General features: G+C 39.8%; 2 protein-coding genes across 12 annotated transcripts in view; one reads left to right on the top strand and one right to left on the bottom strand.

Annotated features, from left to right (window-relative positions):
- MCUB (mitochondrial calcium uniporter dominant negative subunit beta) overlaps window positions 1–25032 on the bottom strand; it is a 129132-nt gene that overhangs the window by 55175 nt on the left and 48925 nt on the right. The gene's annotated exons all lie outside the window — the stretch shown is intronic.
- CASP6 (caspase 6) overlaps window positions 1–25032 on the top strand; it is a 107491-nt gene that overhangs the window by 57250 nt on the left and 25209 nt on the right. Inside the window, exon 7 of one of the 5 annotated variants that reach the window (XR_012435005.1) lies at window positions 10530–10682. The exons of the other annotated variants lie outside the window; for them this stretch is intronic. The gene's annotated coding sequence lies outside the window, so the exon portion shown is untranslated. Of the gene's footprint in view, window positions 1–10529; window positions 10683–25032 lie in introns of those variants that run through there. 5 annotated transcript variants of the gene reach the window in all.

Genomic DNA, 25032 nt, shown 5'->3' with positions numbered 1-25032 from the left:
GTGGGAAGTGATGATGAGAAGACAGCTACTCTAGATAAACGGAAAAGTTCAGCTAAGGGGAGCACATGAATAGGGCAGTAGCTGGAAGGCTATGTGGTTATTGGAGGGTTTGGGACTTAAGCTGAGAGACATCAGAGTATATTTGCATGCTGATGTATGTACTTGTATAGCATGAGAGGTAGTGAGAGAGTGACAACTGAAGGAGTAAAGGAAAAACATCTGTTTGTTTGAGAAAGTCTGAGGGACACAAGATGGAAAGCATCTGAGCAGGGGGAATGGCCTTTGGGGAGGAAGACCGCTGTACTGCAGGAGGAAAGGGAGAGATGAGAGGTACAGATCGAGTCTACAGATTTTATGGTGGGAAGATGATAGTGGTAAGAGCATGCACAGTGGGTACACTGAGTAGGGCTCTCTATGCAGTGAGTAGAGAAAGTGTAAAAGCAAGGAAGCATGCAACAGCATGCCACTTTCAAGAAACTGTGATGGGTTCAGAATGTCTGAAATAGAGGGTTGGGAGGTGGGTGGTGCTGCAGATGATAAGGTGAGGCTGGAGAAGAGAGGATATGAATCAACTCGTGGGAAGTTCTTTTTGTTTTTTGTTTTGTTTTTTCTTTTTTAATGTTTCTCTTTGAGATAGAGGTCTTTACATCTAGAAGTAGTTTGACTTTACTTGATTTTAGAAGATAGGAATAGATTTAGATCTGGAATGGGTTGGTGGGGGAAGCCAGTTAGGAAACTGTTAAGATAATCTAGGGAAAATGGTAAGAGTCTGAAGTAGGGCAGTGGTGATGGAAGGGAGAGGATAGGATGAATTTGAGAGGTCTGTATGAAGTACAACCAGTGGGTCTTAGTGACAGTTCAGTTGTAACTACTGGTACAACCTCTACCAGTTGATTTTAAGGAATATTAATTTAGGATAACTCTTAGCCTTCCAGTTCTAGTGATTGGTAATGGAACCAGTTTATCAAGAAAAAGAATAAAGGAGAGAATCGGGTCTACAGAGGAATAAGAAAGAGCTCAGTTAAAAAAATGCTGAGTTTGAGGTACCTGGGGACCATCCCAGCGAAGTTAGACATGTGCGGGAGTGAGTATCAAGAGGGAGGCTTGTTGCTCCAGGAATGCCGAAGTGTGTATTATTGTTTGATTCCAAACCTTACAAAGATTTGCTTGTTTGGGTTCAGACTACTTCTAACCTGGGATTATGTTGAGAAAAACAACATGAAAAAAAATTCCCCAAAGAAGTTTGATAATACATTATCAGGATCCTAAAGCTATTCATACTTTATGATATCATTCCACAATTTATCCTAAAGAAATAAAAATGCAAACAAAGATTTATGTGTAAAGGTGTTCAGAAGCCATTTAGATGTAATGGTGAAAAACTGCATACAATGCACAGAAAATAAACTGCAAAGTATACATCAATGTTAACTTTAATAATTTAGATGATAGCATGATTGGTGATTTATTGTCTCCTTTTTGCATGCCTGTGATTTACACATTTTCTAAAATGAGAATATGTTCCTTTCTAATGAGGAAAAATGAAGTTGGAAATAGTATATAAAATGGAAATGACCAACCATAGGTAAATAGTAAATTCTCTTAGATCCATAGGACAAGATGTGATAGAGCTATTTAAATTATTTTGTTTATGAAAAGTTTCGTATGAGGTGGGTAAATGTTTAGAAAATGTTAACAATCAGCTTTTAGTTGACTATGACAATGTGAGCATATCTATCTATAGACAGACCGGCATAAAAAGTCAGGAGTTAGTGGGATTGTGGCTGCTTGTTTTTTGTCTTCTCTATTTTCCACCAAGTTTTTCACAATGACTTTTATTACATTTACTTCCTTCATATTTTTAGTTTTGTTTTATATAGTTTTTTCTCCTTTTACTACTTTCCTTGAAAAAGTCTGTTCTATTTATTTTTCTACCACTTTAGAAAATATACACATACTATACTAACTAAACTATACTAACATACACACATATTTAACTATAACTTTTCTAACAAAGCCTCGATTTATCTTTGCCCCTCTACTGAACATGACAAAGACCTTCACATTTTCTAAGAATCTGCTGAATATACTTAATTTTTTTTAAATCAGGCAGCCTCCGAACCAGAGTAGGTTCAGAGAGGCTCCCCCAAATCTTGTTTAACATTTTTTCACTCATTTTAACACAAATTTGTTTAAAATATCTTATGGTGAATAGTTTATTTTCCAACATGTTTTACAGCTTTATGTTTGTATGTTTCCTAGGGCTGCCATAACAATGTTCTACAGACTGGATGGCTTAAAAACAAGCATCAGTTCTTTATAAAATAAATCTGGGCCAGGCGCGGTGGCTCATGCCTGTAATCCCAGCACTTTGGGAGGCTGAGGTGGGCAGATAAACTGAGGTCAGGAGTTTGAGACCAGTCTGGCCAACATGGTGAAATCCCATCTCTACTAAAAATACAAAATTAGATGGGCATGGTGGTGCATGCCTGTAATCCCAGCTACTCAGGAGGCTGAGGCAGGAGAATCACATGAACATGGGAGGTGGAGGTTGCAGTGAGCCGAGATTGCATCATTGCACTCCAGCCTGGGCGACAAGAGTGAAACTCCATCTCAAAAATATAAATAAAAAAAAATAAAAAAGTAAAATAAAGCCGGGCACGGTGGCTCATTCCTATAATCTCAGCACTTTGGGAGACTGAGGCGGGTGGATCACTTGAGGTCTGGAGTTCGAGACCAGCCTGGCTAACATGGTGAAACCCCATCCCTATTGAAAATACAAAAATTAGCTGGGTGTGGTAGTGTGCATCTGTAATCCCAGCTACTCAGGAGGCTGAGGCAGGAGAAGTGCTTGAACCTGGGAGGTGGAATTTGCCGTGAGTGGAGATTGCGCCATTCGACTCCAGCCTGGGTGACAGAGGGAGAATCCGTCTCAAAAATAAAATAAAATAAATCTGACTTACTCAGTCAAGTTTGAATAATACTGTTTCTCTTGGATGTTAAAAAAAATGGTAAGTTGTTTCCCATATTAAAATCTAGCTGAGAGTGGCTGGGTGTGGTGGGTGGCTCACGCCTGTAATTGCAGCACTTTGAGAGGCTGAGACGGGCAGATCACAAGGTCAGGAGTTTGAGACAAGCCTGGCCAACACAGTGAAACCCTGTCTCTACTAAAAACACAAAAAATCATGCCACTGCGCTTCAGCCCAGGCGATGGTGGGAGACTCCGACTCAAAAAAAAAAAAAAATCTAGCTGAGAGTACTGTATATCAATAACTCTACTACATATCATTTAACCAAAAAACAATGTGTCAGGGAGTGTGACAAAAAGAACATTCAGTTAAAAAAAATTTTCAGACTTTATCTCTTTAAAGTAGAAATAGCAGCTTTTTGTGATCCAACCTCCCATTCTAGAAGCACTAGGAAAATGTCAAGTATCAAGAAGTAGAAAACATAGCCTAAAGAGAAGTTGAGCTCAAGCAGAAAATAAAAAAGATGCAGCAGCCTGACTTCAAAAAGGAAACAACTTTTTAACTGGAGTGAAGAAAAAATACTGATATATAATGGACAACAGCAGGGACTATCATAATTTGCATAATGACTATAAATCAGAGGGTATCAGTTTAGATTTCTTAGTTGAAAAGCAACAGCTAATACACTGACACAGAAAAATAAATAAAAACAATTACTTCTAAATATAAGCCTTTTAAGGACAATTTTAATTACTCTGCTACAGAAGCACCACATCTGACGCTAATCTCAGTATGAGGCTTTCGAAAATAATACGGTGCTACAATTTGCCCTTTCCATATCCATGAGTGAGAACTCCATTATTCTTGCTGTTTCAGGGCTCATTCAGTCATATTCTACAGATATCATTAGATCATGTAATTTACTTTAAAAAGTTTTAAGACACAAGCTGAAACCCGGGTAAGAAAAAGCAACAGACTTGGTTCGTAATATTTGCTTGTTAAAAATTATCAAATTCCCCTTGAAAAGATAAATTCTTATTACCACTAAAGATCTTCAAAATAATATGTTTCAAGGTCTAAAAACAACTCCAAAAATGCAGTCGCAATATTTTGTGAAATCAATACAATTATCTATTTTCCTGAGCCAAAGATAGTTTCTTTAGATACGCATCTAGACCACAGAATTTTGTATACAGACACACACTATTTAAATGAATACATCTATTTATAGTCACAACTTTTATATAATGCAGAAGTACTTGAACATCTTTGCATGACAAAGGTAGTAATTCCAAACTGGGAAACAAACGGGAACTACATGAAGGTAACACGTCTGAATTTCTAAAGCATAGAACTCTTAAGTTGCTATGCCCTCTGTTGTAGTGAATACAAAATGCAGAGATTCCTTCACAGGAGGTTTGAATACACAGAGAACTGATAAATGAAATGGCAGTATATAATGCCTGAAAATACAGGCATACCTCATTTTATTGTGCTTCACTTTATCACACTTCATAAATACTGCCTTTTGTACCATGTTGGCCAGGCTGGTCTCGAACTCCTGACCTCAGGTGATCTGCCTGCCTCGGCCTCCTAAAGTGCTGGGATTACAGATGTGAGCCACTGCATCCGGCCATTCTCTTTCTTAATTTTCATGACATCACATTCCCTTGGATTTCTGATTATACCTTCTCAGTTTACTTTAGAGATTCCTCTTCTTGTCATCCTTCAAATGTTGGTGTTTTCCAGAGTTCTACCAGAGGCTACCCTCTCTTATCTCACTCTAAGCAGTATCCTTGGGCAATCTCATCTAGTCACATTGCTTCAACTACATTACCTTGCTGATGGCTTGAAGCTGTATCTCTAGGCCAGAGCCTCTCCTTGTGCATCTAATTTGTATATATGTGATTGAAACCTTTTAGGGTATCTACCCAGTTCATACAATCTCCTATGTTTTAGAAATTGCCTCTTCTTCCACCTAGAGTGTAGCAGTGGTGGGCCTCCCACAACCATGTCTGTACTATGTGACCTTTAATCCTCTCATTGTAATTGACCAGACACCTGCTCCAAGCTGGGTCAATTAGATTCCCAGTCCCGGAATTAGATTGAGACTAAGAGTCTATGTTCAAAATGAAACTTTTGTACACTACTGTAGGGAGTGTCAACCACACTTTGGAAAACTGGCAGTATCTCTAAATACACATATACCTAATGACCCAGAAATTCTACTTCTAGGTGTAAACCAAAATAATCAATTGCATATGTTCTTAAAAGGCAAACATAAAGTTTAGAGCCGCATTTTTCATAATAAGCAAAAACTGGAACTACACAAATCTTCATCATCAGTACAAATGATACGGCTCGGATGAGTGGAGAAATACCAGGGCTTTTGTTTCACCTTGAATTAGATGAGAACACACGGACACACGTGGAGTGGTTTTAAGGAGCAGAGAGTTAAGAAGCAAGACGGAAGGGAGAAGAAAAAAGGAAGAAGCTCCCTTGTACAGAGACAGAGGGAGGGAGACTCCAAAGCCGAAAGAGGAGACCCCAAGTGGGGCAGAAACTAGCCAGGTATATACAGAGGCTGAAGAAGGTGGTGTCTGATTTGCATAGGACACAGGGGATTGGTTTGACCAGGCATGTCATTTATGTAGCCTGCAAAAAGGCTGGTCCTCCCACCCTAGCCTTTTAATATACAAATGCAGTGCACCATGATGTTTTACACACATGGATATGTGGGGGTGGCCATGTTGTCAGGAACAATTGGGGCAAGGGCAAGAAGGCTGTGAGAATTGCCATGTTTGGGTGGACCCAGTTTCCAATGGCTGGCATTTGCATATTAAAGGTTTGCTGGCCTGGCTCTAAGTGCTGAGTATATATCCAAAGGATTACAAATCATTCTACTATAATGACACATGCACACGTATGTTTATTGCAGCACTGTTCATGATAGCAAAGACTTGGAACCAACCCACATGTCCATCAATGATAGACTGGATAAAGAATATGTGACACATATATACCATGGAGTACTATGCAGCCATAAAAAAGGATGAGTTCATGTCCTTTGCAGGGACATAGATGAAGCTAGAAGCCATCATTCTCAGCAAATTAACACAGGAACAGAAAACCAAACACTGCATGTTCTACCTCCTAAGTAGGAGTTGAATAATGAGAACCCACGGACATAGGGAGGGGAACATCACACATCGGTGCCTATCAGGGGGTAGTGGGGGTTAGGGGAGAGAGCATTAGGAGAAATACCTAATGTAGATGACGGGTTGAGGGGTGCAGCAAACCACCATGGCACGTGTATATACCTACATAACAAACCTGCATGTTCGCACATGTATCCCAGAACTTAAAGTATAATAATTTTTAAAAAGCTGCTTTAAAAATGAAACGTCCCAAGGACTCCTTTTCCTCTCTATCTGCCTAAAATAATTTAATAACTCCTACCACACAATAAATAATGGCATCTTCATCAGATGGAATACAGTAACAATACAACAACATGGTTGAATCTCACAAACATAAAGTTAAGCAAAAAAGACAGATACAAAAGAGTGTATGCTGTAAGACTCTATTCATATAAATTTGAAAAAGAGGCAACAGTAATCTACAGTGTTGGAAGTCACAATGGTGGTAATACTGCAGGGCTTAGGTAGTGACTAAAACAGAGCATGGAGACACTTCTAAGTTGCCAACAGCATTCTGTTTTTTGTCTGGATTCTAACTGCATGGCATGATCACTCATTAAACTTATGGACTATATATTTTCTGTATGAATGTTATTCTTCAGAATTCTCAGCTAAATCTGGACTGGACCTCTGAAATGAGATTTAAATTCTCCTTGGTGAGATTTCTTTATAATAATAGAGTTAGGACAGGAATAATACAATGAAAGTAAGTGTGATAATAAAAAGAATAAATGAAGTGTAATAGAGCCAGAGAAAGAAATAATTTAGGAAGAAAAGCTGTACATGGGGCGGGGGTGTCAATTAGATAAGAACATACACCAATTTTTTTCCTAACCTAAGCCAATTATTGTCAAGCATGGTCTCAAAGGAAGAGAATCTACATGGCAGTCTAGCCAGATGGTGCTAACAAAGTTGTCTTCCTTGCTTTGATGCCTGAGTGTCTGAGATGATAGAAGGCTTGAGAGCCACATGGGGTAGCACAGTTGGCAACTGTATTCAAGTCGTGCAAATCAACACATAGTATGCTTTACATTTATTCTACTTCGGGCATATTTAGTGATGTAGTTATAGTTTCATTTAAAAATTCATTAAAGGCTGGGCATGGTGGCTCACGCCTGTAATCCTAGCACTTTGGGAGGTCGAGGCCTGCAGATCACAAGGTCAGGAGATTGACACCATCCTGGCTACCAGTGTGAAACCCCGTCTCTACTAAAAACACACAAAAAATTAGCTGAGCATGGTGGTGCACGTAGTCCCAGCTACTCAGGAGGCTGAGACAGGAGAATGGCATGAACCCCGGAGGCAGAGCTTGCAGTGAGCCAAGATTGCGCCACTCGTCTCCAGCCTGGGTGACAGAGTGAGACTTCATCTCAAAAAAAAAAAAAAAAGAATTCATTATAAAATATTATGTTCTATCCAAATACATGCAAACATGCAAAACAAAAGACTTCATCTGAAAACTGGAATGGTTTAAATTTTATTTTTTCAATAGGTATTTCTTCACTTCTGTCACGTCTAAATGTTATAAATTTATAGTCATACATTTCATTTTGGATCCCTTCCTATAATACAATGTATGTATTTCTATCATATGTCACCTCCTTACATCTCTACTTTCTAACCTCACACCTTACGGGTATTGTAGTTTCATAGTCATTATTTTGACATATCAGCCTCAGGACTTGACATTCACTTGGCCATTCCACCCTGATACCTATCAAGATAGTGCTGACATAAAAATTGGCAATGACAGGGCAGATGCAGTGGCTCATGTCTGTAATTCCAACATTTTGGGAGGCCGAGGCAGGTGGATCACTGGAGGTCAGGAGTTTGAGATCAGCCTGGCCAACATGGCAAAACTCTGTCTCTACTAAAAATACAAAAATAAGCCAGGCATGGTGGTACACATCTGTAGTCCCAGCTACTCGGGAGGCTGACGCAAGAGAATAGCTTGAACAAGGAGGTGGAGGTTGCAGTGAGTCGAGATTGCACCATTGCACTCCAGAATGGGCAACAGTGTGAGACTCCGCCTAAAACAAACAAAAACAAACAAACCAAAAAAACTGGCAATGACACAAGACATAAAAGAGATAAAAAAATTTAAAAACTAAAAAATCATCACCACTTTAACCAGCACCCACAATCTCATTCGAGACATTGAGCTGGTACTGCCTAGGCAATCTGCTTCCAAATTCCTGCCCCACAGAAACTGTGAGAGCTAATAAATTATTACTGTTGTCTTAAACCACTAAATTTTAGAGAGATTTGTTATGCAGCAATAAATGACAAGTCTAAAATTCAGACTTCTCACTATTTTAGTTTAGATTTCTCTAGCTGAAAAAAGATTGTACTTTATTCATACTCTGAACCAGGGTTCAGTAAACCATGGCCCATGAGCTAAGACTTTTTAAAATCTTTTCAAAATGTTGTTTTAAAAAAAAAAAGAATATGAAACAGATACCATATGTGGCCAGAAAACCTAAAATATTTACTATCTGGCCCTTCACAGAGAAAGTACACTGACCTCTGCCCTAAATAAATGTCAGTAATGGCGGGATGTATTATTTTAATTTTGTTTTTTGGATTTCAGTGCTCTTTAATAACATTTATCTAGGCTGAGATTCTGACCTCTTCAAAGAGGGTGTGGTTAAATACACAAGCACTGGCGCCAAAGAGGGGCCTGCTGTTTGTCAAAGGTGTAAACAGGACCAAGCTATTCTCTAGACCAGCCCTCTTGGTGGGAGGAAACCAGCCTGAAGACTGGGCTGGAGCTACCTGAGAAACAGCCTACAGGTGGGGAGAGAAAGGTCTGAGAGTGCTGCTTAAGTTGATCTGCGAGGACCCCTGGGCTGAATAAAGGAAGGTGAACCAGAACTGGAAGAATAGTACCGATCTACTGCTGTCACCATGCATCGTCTCCCCAGGTCCTGCACTGACAAAGCCTAAAGCTGCAGAGCTGGCAAAGGAGAAATGCTGACAGAGTCCAACTCCAGTATCACAAAGCAGGGCAAAGAACCATAGATTTGGAGCTGACAGATAATAAATTAATAACTGGTACTCCCCTGAAACTATACCTCCTCTTTTTTTCCCTACTGCACTTTGCCCTGCATTTTTTAAAGGAAAATCCTGCAAGCATGTATTGTGTCCAAAGCATACGATATTTAATATTTACCACTATATTTAGTACACATGCCACAGGCACTCAATTTCAGTCTATTATGTAACTTATTTTCTGAATAAAAAAGAGCTACGTGAAGGAGTTTCACATTCCTATCTAGTTATCTGATGTTGGGGGGTGAAAAAAAAAAGAGGTATGAAAGTTGAAAAGCAGATTTCTAGAGTCACAAAGCATAAGAGATGGGTAAAGCTCATAAACTAGAAATGCGTTGACATCAGAAGTCACAAATCAAGTGCCTGTGTGTAGTGTGGTGTTAAACATCACAACAAACAGAACTGTACAGATTGGGTGCATACTCAGTTTCTAACTGAGCAGAAATTATTTACATAACTTGCTTCCTCTGAAAGATTATCCTCTATGGCAAATTATATTAGCTTGATCCCATCTGAGTTGCCACTGACTTCTGTCCAGAAATTGAATATCTAGGCAGAAAAGGTGAAAAAGAAAATAAACTATCATATAAAGAATCGAAAAGAATTCTGTATGTTGTCAGGTCTGTGAAATGGTGAAGCTCAAGGACTCTTCAAATAATGAGTCAGCTTGTATAACAAGAAGTCCAGGAAAGACAGTACATTTAATGTAAGAATAAAAAAACAATTTGGTGGGCCGGGCGCGGTGGCTCACGCCTGTAATTCCAGCACTTTGGGAGGCCAAGGCAGGCAGATCATCTGATGTTGGGTGTTTGAGACCAGCCTGACCAACACAGAGAAACTCTGTCTCTACTAAAAATACAAAATTAGCTGGGTGTGGTGGCGCATGCCTGTAATCCCAGCTACTCGGGAGGCGGAGGCAGCAGAATTGCTTGAACCCAGGAGGCGGAGGTTGCGGTGAGCCGAGATCGCACCATTGCACTGCAGCTTGGGCAATAAGAGGAAAAACTCCATCTCAAAAAAAAAAAAAAAAAAAAAAATTTTGCAGCCAGATCATTTATGTATCATCGGATTCATATTATCTAACTGAAAAAAAACTCCAAAGGAAAAAACAATTTAGATAATGAAGAAAAAATTTTTTTTAGAGATGGGGTCTCACTTTGTCACCCAGGCTGGAATGCAGAGGTATGATCATAGATCACTGTAGCCTCCAACTCCTGGGCTCAAGTGATCCTCTCACCTCAGCCTCTTGAGTAGCTGGGACTACAGGCTTGCACCACGAAACCTGGCTGATGGTTTTTTATTTTTTCAGAGACGAGGTCTCGCTATGTTGACCAGGCTCGTCTTGAATTCCTGCCTCAAGTGACGCTCCCACTTCAGCCCCCCAAGTAGCTGGGATTACAGGCAGAAGCCACCGCACCCAGCAAGGATTCTTTTTTAATCTGATAAAAAGAAAAAAAGCAGCTATGTTTCCTGTGATACTGTGAAATATATATTTGGTCTACATCCCCGTTTCCTGGCAGGAGCTCTTAAAATCCCTGGAATCTTTCAAGTGGTAAGTGTCTTTCTATATGCTAATGTGTTGACTGATAGCTGCCAGCTCCTAGGTGGCTTCAGGACAGGGGCTACTCATTAGAAGGACCAAGGCAGGATTAGAGGGTTGGGACTTTCAGCTCCACCACCCATTCTCCAGGAAGTGGGAGAGAGGCTGAAGTTAAGTTGATCACCAATGGCCAAAGGTTTAATGAATCATTCCTACATAAAGCTTCCCTAAAAATCCAAAAGGACTGCGTTTGGAGAGCTTCCAGGTAGTTGAACATATAGATGCTCCTGGGGGTGGCATCCCCAGAGAGCGGATGGTAGTGCCACACCTTCCCACATGCTTTGCCTTATGCATATCTCCATCTGTATCCTTTGTAATATCCTTTATAATAAACTAGTAGATGTGTTTCCTTGAGTTTTCTGTGAGCCACTCTAGTAAATTAATAGAACCCGAGGAGAGGACAGTAGGAACCCTGATTTATAGTCAGTCAGAAGCACAGGTAAAACAACTAGGTTCTTTAGATTAGCGTGGGAAGCCATCTTCAGGTATATAGTGTCAGAATCGAATTGAATTAGAGGATGCCCAGCTGGTATCCATTGCTGAATTAACTGACTGATGGCTGGTAGGGAGAAATCTACATTCAATTCTTGGTGACTAGAGGTCACAGAAGTCTTCTGTATTGATTGTTGTTGAGTAAGACAATAGAAGAAACACTGATTTTTATTCCTATATTTTCACATTCCTCGAATCAAAATTTCTAGTACACAGTCTAGGCTGGACAAAAGCTCTAACTTAAGCTCTTAAGGCTGAGGAGGAGAATCACTTGAACCCAGAAGGCAGAGGTTGCAGTGAGCCAAGACTGCAGCACTGCACTCCAGCCTGGGGGATACAGCAAGACTCCATCTCAAGAAAATAAAAATAAAAATTAAAAAATAAGAAAAAAATAAAAGTTCTGAGGAGGACTGACTGAATTTTAATTTAGGGAGATGAAGAAGAAAACATAATCTAAATATCTCTAAGACCCTACCTAAAAGGTCCCACAAAATAATTCTTTACCACCAAGTCCTAAACTGCTGCTCCAAATGTTTCACTCTTTGGTGGCTTCTACACCTTTGACCATGACTTCTTTTGCCTTGAATGCCCTTCCTCCTAGACTCTAGTCTGTAATTCTAACCATGAAGCCAAACAAGCAAGGGTGCAAGCTGCAGAGCCAGACTGCCTGTATCGAAGTCCTGGTTCTATCTGCAGGGCCTGTGTCCACGTTCTTAACCTTTTGGAACCTCACTTTGCCCTCTCTCAAGAAAATCTCAATTTCGCAGATGGGTAGAAATTATTTTCTCTCTACACTCAGCCCTTCACCTACTTTTCCCTAGCTCAGTAAGTGGTACCGCCATAGACCCAGCTGCCCAAGCCAAAAACCAAATTTTCTCTTTCAAACATACAATCCCTCAACTGGTGCTATTGAGAGAAGAGAGACAGACCCTCTCATATTGTTTTATACTCAAAAAAGGAAAGGAAAGCAAAACAAAAGGCAGGTAGCCCGGCGCCTAGGAACCAGACCCGAAACCAAGGAACCAGATCCAAAACCAGGCCTGGACCTGCCTGATCTAAGCCTGGTAGTTGAATATCGACCCCTGATCTAACTGGCTGTTATCTATATGGTTGTTATCTATATCTATAGACTCCAGACATTGTATGGAAGGACATTGTGAAACCTCCCTTTCTGTTCTGTTTCACTGTGACCACTGATGCTTGCAGCCCCTGTCACGTACTCCCCGGCTTGCTCAATCGATCATGACTCTCTCACGCGGACCCCCTTAGAGTTGTGCGCCCTTAAAAGGGACAAAAGTTAAGCATCGGATTTTAAGCTCGGATTTTAAGACGCTAGCCTGCCGATGCTCCCAGCTGATTAAAGCCACTCCCTTCACTATCTCGGTGTCTGAGAGGTTTTGTCTGTAGTTAGTCCTGCTACACTATCAAGTCTGCTTTCAAAATAAACTCCAAATCAATCAAATCTGTTCTTATTTCCACCATTTTCACCCTTAACCAAGTCATCACCATCTCTCCCTGACTACTTTGCCTCCTAACTGGTTTCCTGGCTTCTACTCTTGCCCTCTGCAATCATTCCCCATATAATAGCTAATGTGATCTTCTAAAAGCATAAATCAGATTGTTACTCCCTTGCTAAAAACTCAATATCCCACCATTATCACTTAGAATTAAATCTCTGTCTTGTCTGGCCTCTGCCTACCTCCTTTATTTCATCTTCTATTTCTCTTTCCTTCGCTCTTTCCTCTCCAGGCACACTGGCTTTCTAGTGTATTCCTTATATACATTCTTAAATACAATTTCATTGCTGCTTGTGGACTTTGCACCTGGCCATTTCTTCTGCCTGAGATGCCCTTCTATCAAATCTCTGTACCACCGACTCCTTATCATTCAGGACTCGCTCAAATGTTGCCTCCTCAAGAGGGTCTCTCTTGACCATCCTATCCAATGTTGCCCCTGCCCCAGGACTCTGTGTCCCATACTTCTCCTGTTCTAACATCTTCCTAATTCCTATTTCAACCTGAAAGCAAATGACTTATTAGGTGTTCTCTTTTCTATTGGCCTCTCCCTACTAAAGCTTCAAGAGAGCAACGATCCCTTTTTTTTTTTTTTTTGAGATGGGAGTCTCATTCTGTCACCCAGACTGGAGTACAGTGGTCTGATCTCAGCTCACTGCAACCTCCACCTCCTGGGTTCAAGTGATTCTCCTGCCTCAGTTTCCCGAGTATCTGGGATTACAGGCACGCACCACCATGCCCGGCTAATTTTTGTATTTTTAGTAGAGACAGGGTTTCACCATGTTGGCCAGACTGGTCTCAAACTCCTGACCTTAGGTGATCTGCCCACCTAGGCCTCCCAAAGTGCTGGGATTACAGGTGTGAGCCACTGTGCCCGGTCTAGAGAGTAACGATCTTGTCTCTGTGTTCTCAACTTTATCTGCAGCACCAAGGGCCATGCCTGACACATGGCAGGCACTCATGAAAATACCTGCTGAATGGAGTAATGATTGTATAAACAACTATAAGTTAATGTGACAGCCACTGTAATAGGGTTATGAAAAACTGCTATGGGAGCACAGCAAAAAGCTCTTCATTGCTGAAAATGCTTGACAGATTCCATTTGAGGAGGCAAAACCTAGATTCTTTCAGTTCCCTGAAATCATATATCATATCACCTTATCCTGAAGTAATTATTGAGATTAATTTAATGCCTCTTCAACAACAAAAAACTAAACTACTTCTTTTGTCATTCCTTCCAAAATGCTTCCAGATATATGCCAGCAAACACTGGTCATCTTCTGTCAGTCACAAAAAAAGTGAAGAATTAGGATTTATTTGGGCATAAATGAAGTATATTGAGGACATTTCTGAAAATATGAAAAAATTAAATTTAGAAATAGTGGTAAATAATAGAAGACTAGAACTGAAAACTAAATCTCCCTAGCAAACGTTCATAATGGAATAATTCATCCATTAATTCAACATATAACATTAGCAATTTTAACATATTCATGCCTATGTTTTGTCCTTCTTTGCTCGATTTACCCCTTAATGTTGAATAAATATCTCTAAATAAAATTTGTTTTGTCCTAAAAGAAAGAAAATCAGGCTGTTTTAATTATAATGTGACAAAATGCAGCAAATGCTCCTCAAGTTGTTCACTACACTCTTGCAAGTACGAGTGCTATCCAGGCTTCTTCTTTTTTTGAGTCGGAGTCTCGCTCTGTCACTCAGGCTGGAGTGCAATGGCATGATCTCAGCTCACTGCAACCTCCCCCTCCTGTGTTCAACTGATTCTCCTATCTCAGCTTCCCGAGTAGGTGGAATTACAGGCATGTGCCATCACACCTGGCTAATTTTTGTATTTTTAGTAGAGACAGGGTTTCGCCATGTTGGCCAGGCCTGTCTAAATCTCCTGACCTCAGGTGATCCACCTGCTTCAGCCTCCCAAAGTGGTAGGATTATAGGTGTGAGCCACTGCACCTGGCCCAGGATTCCAATTTTTTTAAAAAAATCCTGATTCTCAAAGGACTTTTCATGAGCCTGTGTATTCAGAATTATAACTACTTATCTGTGTAACTATAGAGATCATAGCACCTATGTACTACAGCCATGATTTCTGAATATTAAATTTTTGAGTATTAAATCTACTAAATCTCTTCTATAAAGCCTTTTACACTCTTCTTTAAAATAGCTTATTTATAATCACTGGAGAAGAATATTGATGAGAACTTTTTTTCTTGTAAATTTTCTCTGCCAGAAAAATCTTCCACATATTTCCTCTGAGAATTTGAGGAAAGAATTTGGGATTGGTGAGAACTGTAAAATTAGTCTAGAAGGAAATTATGTAGTAGAGAATCAAGTGCTTAGTGTAAACAGTGCTAACAAGTCAGTTTTGTCACAGTCTTAGAACTTAAATTTCACTTGGGGAGTTACCTCAGAATGCAGAACACTGGCCAACAAAAACCCTAATCTAGGACATTTATTTGTAACTAAAACAATGATAGAAAAAGGTTAGAACTCAATCCTGTCTGAGCTTTAACACTGAGGACCAGTGCATTCCGGAAAAATCATTAAGGAAAAGACAACAACCTAAACAATTTTTTTATTTGAAGATAATTTAAGATAACCTAAAGAAATAATTTTCTGACTACTGTATACCCAATAGAAACTGCATTCCTCAGAATGATGAGATGCTGTACCTCACCCTGTATCCTCTTTCTCCCAAAACCATTTATTGACCACTTACTATATTTGCTATATAATGCACTAGACTCTGGAAATCTACTAGTAAACAAGATACAGTCCCTACTCCATGAGATCAAAGAGTGATTGTAATTGTAATATGGATGCTCTTTAGCTTATGATGTTTTCATTCCAAGAACCCATTGTAAGTTGAAAATATCATAAGCTAAAAATGCAACTAACCTATTAAAATAAACTTCATAGCTTAGCCTAGCCTACCTCAAATGTGCTCAGCATGCTTACACTAGCCTACAGTTGGGCAACATCTTCTAACACAAAGCCCATTTTATAATAAACTGTTGAATATATCTCATGTAATTTACTGAGTATTGTACTGAAGTGAAAAACAGGATAGCTGTATGGGACTCACAATTAAGTAATGTACACAGGTGAATGCATACTGGGCCTGAAGAAAGTTTGAAGCATTAACTAAAATTAATTGCTGGATGATGGGGATGCTACTGCAACAGGGTCATCAATTTCTCTTCTGATGAGGCCTGAGATTAGTTTAGAAAATGCACTAGGGCATCGATCCTTTTTAATGGTTTAGCAGGCATAGAGTTCTTCGGGAAGACATCAAGGTATTTTTTTTTCAATTTTTAAATTTTAATTTTTTTTTTTTTTTTTTTTTTTTTGAGACAGAGTCTTGCTCTTTCACCCAGGCTGGAGTGCAGTGGTACAATCTCAGCTCACTACAACCTCCACTTCCCAGGTTCAAGAGATTCTCCTGCCTCAGCCTCTCGAGTAGCTGGGACTCAGGTGTGCTCCACCACACCCAGCTAATTTTTGTATTTTTAGTAGAGGCGGGGTTTCACCATGTTGGCCAGGCTGGTCTTGAACTCCTGACCTCAAGTGATCCACCCACCACCTTGGCCTCCCAAAGTGCTGGGATTACAGGTGTGAGCCACCAACCTGGCTGACATCAGGTTTAGACTACACAGTTTGTTTCTCCTTTTCATTATATATTTCTCTATAGCAAGCAAGAGCATCCTGAACTGCATGTCACCTCTTGTGAATAATGACATCTCTTTCCTTTAACTTCTGAATGACACTGCTGATAGTGACAAATATCTCTGCCAGTTTCTTTGCCGTTACCTTTCTTGGTGCCTCAGGTATAACTTCTTCCTCTTTCTCAATTTCTTTCTTCCTCCAGTTTGATCATCTCCTCACTGGAAAGCTCTTCAGTTTCAATGCCAAGAAGCTCATAAATATTCTCTTCACCAACGTCCAATTCTAGCTGTTCTCCAAGCACTAGTATCTTGTTACTGTTTCATCAACAGCAGAATCTTGCTAAGGGCTTTTGAATGTGTTCACACGTCTTCAAAACTTTTTTCCAAATGCCATTCATGCATTGCTGTGTGACTTCTTCCCATGCCCCAGTGATATTCTGGATAGCATTTAGAATGTTAAAACTTTTCCAAAACTCTAGGAGCATTCAGCCAGATTCATTCACTTCAACAGCCTGAGAAAATGCCTGGCATAAATAGAGTGCTTTGAATGCAGCTATTGTGCCTTGGTCCACAGGTTGAATGAGTGTGGTTGTGTTTGGCAGCAAATTCATAACTTTCCATAAGGATGCATGTCACCTATATGCTGTGGGTGCCCTGAAGCACTGTCTAAGATCAGAAGAATCTTGAATGAGGCCAGGTACAGTGGCTCATGCTTGTAATCCTAGTGCTCTAGGAGGCTGAGGTGGGAGGATTGCTTGAGGCCAGGAGTTTGAGACCAGCCTGGGCAACATAGTAGAAGACCTTGAGTCTACAAAACATTTTAAAAAAATCAGTCGAGTGTGCTGGTGTGTATTGTGGTCCTAGCTACTTGGGAGGCTGTGCCAGGAGGATCATTTTGAGTCCAGGAATTCAAGGTTACAGTGAGCTATGATCATGTCATTGCACTCCAGCCTGGGTGACAGAGCAAGACTCTGTCTCTCTAAAAATAAAAAATATTGAATGAAGTGGTTTTTTGCTTACAATATTCTCTTGCCTGTGGAATAAAAAACAGTTCAAAAGCCAGTCTTCAAACAATGCTGAGGTCCTCCAGGGTTTCTTGGTATGGTGATAATAAATGAGAAGTGAATGCTTGCTCACTTGTTCAGTGTTTTCAGGTTCCCTGAGTTGTAAATTACGAAAAGCTTTAATTTGAACCCTGCAACATTTCCACCCAAAAGCAGCATTACACAGTCTGAATGCCTTAAGTTCTTGATAAATGCATGTATGCTCTGGCATATGCTTCCAGAACAACCTTATTTTATTGACACAAAATATTTGTCCTGGGAAGTATTTATTATCCACAATTATCCTCTACAGCTCTTCCTAAAAGCTTTGACACATTCAGTATCAGCACTTGCTGCCTCTCTGCTGACCTTCACATTAAGAAAATTACGATGCCTTTTGAAGCACTAGAATCAGCCATGACTTGACATAAACACTTGTGTATATACAGGATCATCAACACATTCATTCACTCTTTTAGTGTAATTGAAAACACTTCTTGCCCTAGCTGGCATCATCAGTAAGTAGTATGCCCATCTATATCTGGTCTTACATCCACATGACAAGTAATTTTTCCGTATTAGGTCTTACATCCACATGACAAGTAATTTTTCCGTATTATCAATCAGCCAAGCTCTTTTCTTCGTGATGATAGTGGATTTAACGAATGCTGACGATTTCACCGCCTCACTGATTCACTTCTTATCCTTTAAGATGGTTGACATCATGGATCATGAAAAGTCCCAACTCTTGTGCAATGGCCATTAATCACTTGCTGCCTTCATGTAGGGCAATTATCTTGAGTTTCATCTCAAGAGTAATTGCCTTCCTCTTCTTCTCAACAGAAGCAGGAGGCATAGATGAGTATACTAAACATGACAGGATGCAAAAGCACAAAACACAATGTCCAAGAAACGCCAGTCACACAGTACACAGGGGAGTGTTGTTTACCTGCGTGATGTGTGGCTGGCTGAGAGCTGTGGCTTGCTGCTGCTGCCCAACATCGACAGAGAGTATTGTACTGCATATTGCTAACCCCGGAACAGATCAAAATTCAAAGTACAGTTTCCACCAAATGCACATTGCTTCACATCATCATAAAGTCAAAGTCATCATAAATCAGGGACCGTGTGATAAGGTCTATGATGGATTAAGTTTGGGGTGCTGTGGGCACACCCATGGAGGCATACATAGATTTAATCTTGAAGTGATTGGAGTAGATTTTATCAAAATTACAATCTCAATTATTGGATTTTAAAGTGCCTCAGAGATCCTCAATTTTAAATCAAACTGACATTTCTACAAGAAATGAAACATCCTTGCAGTCCAGGATTGCTTTTCAAAATCTTAAAGTTCCAGAGATCTTTCTTAGTAGATTTTCTTTAACTTTCAGTTTCCATCCATTGAAATCTCTTGGCCAATAAATAATTTGGTTATTTTACATATTTTCTCCCAAATTTCAGAAGCATTAGATTTTCTATCCCTTATTAAAAAAATTTTTATTTAAAATAAACAAATATACACTACAGGTTGCCATAGGATGTGTGAAGTGAGAGGCAATGTAGAGAACAGACTTTTGTCTTTGCTTTCTAACACCTGATTCTTCAAGTTCTTTTTACAAGCAGCATGTTGTCCTTTTGTAATTGAGAACAAATACATATATTTATTAAAAATGGTCACTGGGCACAGTGGCTCACGCCTGTAATCCCAGCACTTTGGGAGGCCAAGGCGGGGATATCAGTTGAGGTCAGGAGTTGGAGACCAGCCTGGCCAACATGGTGAAACTCCATCTCTACTAAAAATACAAAAAGTAGCCGGGCATGGTGGCAAGCACCTGTAATCCCAGCTACTTGGGAGGCTGAGGCAGGAGAATTGCTTGAACCTGAGAGGCAGCGGTTAAAGTGAGCCAAGATCGTGCCTCTGCACTCCAGCGCCTCTGCACTCCAGCATGGGTGATGGAGTGAGACTCCACCTCAAAAAATAAAAATAAAAATGTCCTAAAATCCCCACATTATTCAAGTTTCATGTTTTCTATGGATGAACAACAGAGGTGTAAGTACACTAGTCATTTCATTGTAATTTAATTATCCCTTGGCAATAACTTGTAGTGACATTATAATTTTGTGACTTGACATTATGCAGGCCAAGTACAAAATAATAATGCTGTATTTAATATACTCTGCCTCTTATTTTATTACAGTATAGAAGCTTAAGGGATAAAGTTTGCTTTATTTCTTCTGTGTATAGCCACTGTAGAATATTATGTTCCTTTCTCTCAGGGTATTGTAATTCAATACTGCTGACTTAAATTCATGTCCTTTTTCTTCCAAGCATTTCAAAGTGTCATTTGCATTCATCTATCTTGTAACATATCTGTGTGATATATTAGTAATAATTAGGGTAATCCCTTTTTTTCTCTAAAATATGCAGGGTAAAGATGGAGGATGAGTATATAAACTCTTTGTACCACCCAACGCTAACAGTAGCCTTCAACTGTATAATTTGTAACAGTTATGGAATCAACTAAACTTTTTTTTTTTTTTTTTTTTTTTGAGACGGAGTCTGGCTCTGTCACCCAGGCTGGAGTGCAGTGGCTGGATCTCAGCTCACTGCAAGCTCCGCCTCTCGGGTTTACGCCATTCTCCTGCCTCAGGCTCCGGAGTAGCTGGGACTACAGGCACCGGCCACCTCGCCTGGCTAGTTTTTTGTACTTTTTAGTAGAGATGAGGTTTCACCATGTTAGCCAGGATGGTCTCGATCTCCTGACCTCGTGATCCACCCGTCTCGGCCTCCCAAAGTGCTGGGATTACAGGCTTGAGCCACCGCGCCCGGCCAACTAAACTCTTTATAGTATCTCAATCATTACTCCTCATCCCATTCTTCCCTTCCAACCAATTCAGTCTATTAATAGCCATTGAAAAACAACAAAATTCAATCAAACTGGTAAAATTTACTGTGGCCTAAAAGTTAGAAGAATGAGGGGGCCAGGCGCAGTGGCTCACACCTGCAATCCCAGCACTTTGGGAGGGCAAGGTGGGTGGCTCACGAGGTCAAGAGTTCGAGACCAGCCTTACCAACATGGTGAAACCCCATCTCTACTAAAAAAAAATACAAAAATTAGCCAGGCATGGTGGCATGCGCCTGTAATCCCAGCTACTCAGGAGGCTGAGGCAGGATAATCACTTGAACCTGGGAGGCAGAGGTTACAGTGAGCCGAGAGGGAGCAACTGCACTCCAGCCTGGGTGACACAGAGAGACTCCATCTTGGAAAAAAATAAAACAAGAATGTTGAAGTTCCTGTTCTTTGAGCTTTCTGACCTTCAGTCCCATAACCTGTAAAAGTTGGGATAAAGATGCCTCTTGTCTACCTGGAGTTGCTCAAAAGCTTAGAGGAACGGGCTTTGTGAATTATAAAGCATCATGAAGACAATATGTTATTAATATAATCAATAGTCTTTACTGTTAATCAACTGCCAGTCTCTTTACATCAACAACAAAGAGAAAAACAAAATTATTGCCATAGGATCATTAATGCACAGAGGCAGTTATGATAAAAACTGAATGCTAATTTATACATACATGAGATTATAACACCTAGCACTTGGGAGGCTCTCAGCAAACACTTGTCTTCTACTGCCTTCTCCTGTTACATCTAGTATGTTACTTGAAGTTTCCTCATAAATAGCTCTTTAGGGCACATGTACAATAAATTTTAGGGGTAAGTGGGGGGCAACTAAAATCCTTCTATAATTGAATAAAATTCTGATACAATAATTTATCATAATTAGTACTGTCCAGTGAGGAACTATTTCCTGCCCACAGTGTGCCATAAAGAAAGAAATCAGAATGTACAGACAGGCCTCACTTCTGACCTGTTACTGAAGTTAGTGTGCCTGGATTCGCCCCTCTGAAAACCTCTGTTTTGGGATATCAGAATTTAAATTTACATTGCAGTTAGAAGTAATCGAGGCATCTGTCTGGCATTTGTTGTGCCTGTGAGCAAAACGAGAAGGAACAGAACGCTTGGTAGTTGACCATGAATCCACTCACAGTTCCTCCAACACGGTCCTTAGGGATATCAGACTGATCCCTAGAGGCCTCAGAAACTATCTGATGAGACAGGGAACTGGCATGAAGAGTTTAAAGGCAGAGCTCAGTTAGGCAGGCAGGGATGGGTATCCACACTGTCACTCCATAGCTATGTGACATAGGTACCTTAACTTCTCTAAACCTCAGTGTCCTTATCTACACAATGGGGATAACAGTACCTACTTCACAAGGCTGACACAGCATTAAAGATGAGCAGGCTTTGTGTAAAGTGATATATGCCACAATATCACTATTACTGTAACTATTATTATTATTTCTCAGGCAGAAGGAACATGTTCCCAAAATACAATTATAGACTAATGTACTGATGATCTAAAAGCTTTGTTATTTTTATCTTTTATTTTTTCAAGACGGAGGCCCGCTCAGTCACCAGACTGGAATGCAATGGCGTGATCTCAGCTCACTGCAACCTCCACCTCCCAGGTTCAAGTGATTCTCCTGCCTCAGCCTCCTGATTAGCTGTGACTACAGGTGTGTGCCACCATGCCCTGCTAATTTTTGTATTTTTAGTAGAGATGGGGTTTCATGATGTTGGCCAGGCTGGTCTTGAACTCCTGACCTTGTGATCCGCCTGCCTCAGCCTCCCAAAGTGCTGGGATTACAGTCATAAGCCACCGCATCCAGCCTTTGTTACTTTCAAGAAGAGCAACACATCATAGAAAGAGGTTTAATGGTCCAGGCATGGTGGCTTATGCCTGTGATCTCAGCACTTTGGGAAGCCAAGGCGGGCGGATCACCTGAGGCCAGCAGTTTGAGATCAGCCCAGCCAACATTTGAAACTGTGTCTCTACTAAAAATACAAAAAAATTAGCTGGATGTGGTGGCAGGCACCTGTAATCCTAGCCACTCGGGAGGCTGAGGCAGGAGAATTGCTTGAACCTGGGAGGCAGAGGGTGCAGTGAGCCAAGATCACATCTTTGCACTCCAGCCAGGGTGAGAGAGCAAGACTCCATCTCAATAAATAGGTAGGTAGGTAGGTAGGTAAAGAGGTTTAATGTTCAATAATGAACTTGAAACCAACTGGGATTTCTGGTGTGTACATTTACAGAGGGTAATAAGTGCATCTTCTAAAAACTTATTGTTATGTTGGCAATTTTATTTATTGCATGTAAGTAATAAGCAAGAAAGATTCTATAGAAAAAGACCATTACTTCTAAGCACATTTCAGACTATGTAACTATTTAAAGACTAATGGTATTTACTAGAAAATAATACCTTCGGTTAGGTCATATGATATTTTATTTCCCCTATAGGTTCTATTTAACTTTGGCCCACTGATTTTGTTATCTTTGCTAATTATAATCTGTTACCAGGCTGTTTTCTCACTTGCCATTTAGTTAGGTTAAAGTATATCATATGAATTTAAGAAGAAGCATAGTAAACAAAAAAGCCCTAACATACGAATCTTAGTTTGGGTTTCCCCAAAAGCAGAGCCTAAGACAAGGATTTGGGTGTAGTAACTTCTCTGGGAGGTCATCTTATAAAGCAGGAGAAAGAGAATGGGAGGCATGATATGGGAAGGAAGAAGAGCTAATGTAAGAGCATTACTGAGGTCACTGCTAGAGACAACAGGGAACTCATTCTGCCAGTACCTATGAGTAGCACTTAGAATATCACTCACAATTGTCCATCTGAAAGACAAGAGGCTGAAACATTTATTTAGCCATATGAGGGTTGTCCTCAGCTCCCTGATATGGGAGCAGAAGGTAGGTAGACAGGGGAAGGAGGGGTATTAACTTCACAGCCTTCCCCTGCTACACTTGGTACACAGGCTCAGCAAACTCCCCAGTTCCTGTGCTGCTGAAGAAGGCATTGAGCAGATGAAACACCAGCAATGGAAGGTGAGTCCGAATTTTTAAGAAACTATCCACCAGTTACAGATGAAATCAGAGGTGGGCAAAAATGGATGCATGCAAGGGCCAAAGGCATCTCCTACAAATACAAGAAGTTACATGTGAAAACAAGACTTCCCAGGCCTTTCCAAGAAATAAAGAGAAGCTACTCTTATCCTGATCTTCCCCAAGTAACTCTGAGAACATCTTTACCTAAAGTAGGTATAAAAAGAGATCAAAAGTAGAGAAAATAAAATTTTTACGTATTTCTTATGGTAGGTTTAATACATAATTAGATTTTATCTATAAAGATGTTAACTGCAACATTATTTATAACAGCAAAAAATTGAAAACAATTGTCCAATAATAATAGAAGGGTTAATTATGAATCTGTAACATATGATTATTATGCATTCATTACAATTGCTTTCAAGAAAGTATTAATGATACAAGAAAAGATTCATGACAATGATACTTTGAAAAACTTTAGACCCCAAACTATACATAATGTTATTGCAATTGTGGTCTTCAAGTTTCTTAAATTTCAAAACCAGCACTTCCATAATTATACATTTTCACTTCTAAGCTACCTTTACATGAAATTTGGACTTCAATGCATCAGCTACCCAGCCATGGTCGTCCCTCCCATCCCACACACACTAAATGTGGAAATGTGTGGGGAGCCTTATTTGGTTATCATATTGACTGATGGGTGCTAAAAACATTTAGTATACAAGGTCAGAGATGATAAACATTCTGCAATGCACTAAACAGAACATACCAAAAAATTGCCCTACCAAAATGCAAAGAGTACCACAAGTAAAAACAACGAGCTAAGGGAGTAAACACTTAGAATGATCCTATACCAGCCAATAGGCCAGTTTTGCAAGTATCTGTGCCAGAGTTGAGGCAAATTGGGTCTATTAATTTGCATAAATCATTATTTTATAAAACAGTGAAGAAAGGTAAATCAAAATGCTGATAGTAGTGTTTGTTACAAAGCAGAGAGATCACAACAATATGGCTAGGACAAAGAAGGAAATCAACTAGAGGTGCAAAGAATGGTGACTAACATAACATAGAATTAGATATTCAGGCTTTGGCCAACTGAATATGCATATATTTGGTTATAAATTTAAAAACTAAAAGCCCATGTTCAAATACTGGAAATCCATAAACACTAACTGTACCTAAAATACATAATTTGCAATTTTAATACATGTTCTTGCTTTTTTGGAAGAGGGCAAATCTATAGAAAGTATATTTTATACTTTTGTACTTCTGATTGTAGTACACGTTTTTAAGAACATATTATATACAAACATGCTTGTGCATAGAGAAGATTGGAAGGAAAGATACCAAAATATTAATATGGTTATTTCTGAATGCTGGAATTAAAAGAGGTTTTCCTTTTCTGTACTGAAATTTCTTAAAAGAAAGACCTACGGCTGCAACTCTCTCAAGAAAATCCAAAAGTCAGCAAGACAGGTGAAGTTAAACATGTTTAAAGTGTCAGGTCCAAGTAAAAGCAAAATAGAGCTGGGCT

The sequence above is a fragment of the Macaca fascicularis genome, chromosome 5, assembly GCF_037993035.2.
Source record: "Macaca fascicularis isolate 582-1 chromosome 5, T2T-MFA8v1.1".
In the NCBI taxonomy this organism is placed as follows: Eukaryota; Metazoa; Chordata; class Mammalia; order Primates; family Cercopithecidae; genus Macaca; species Macaca fascicularis.
Note: the sequence above shows the minus strand (reverse complement) of the source record. Positions and strands in the feature narration are given on the sequence as shown.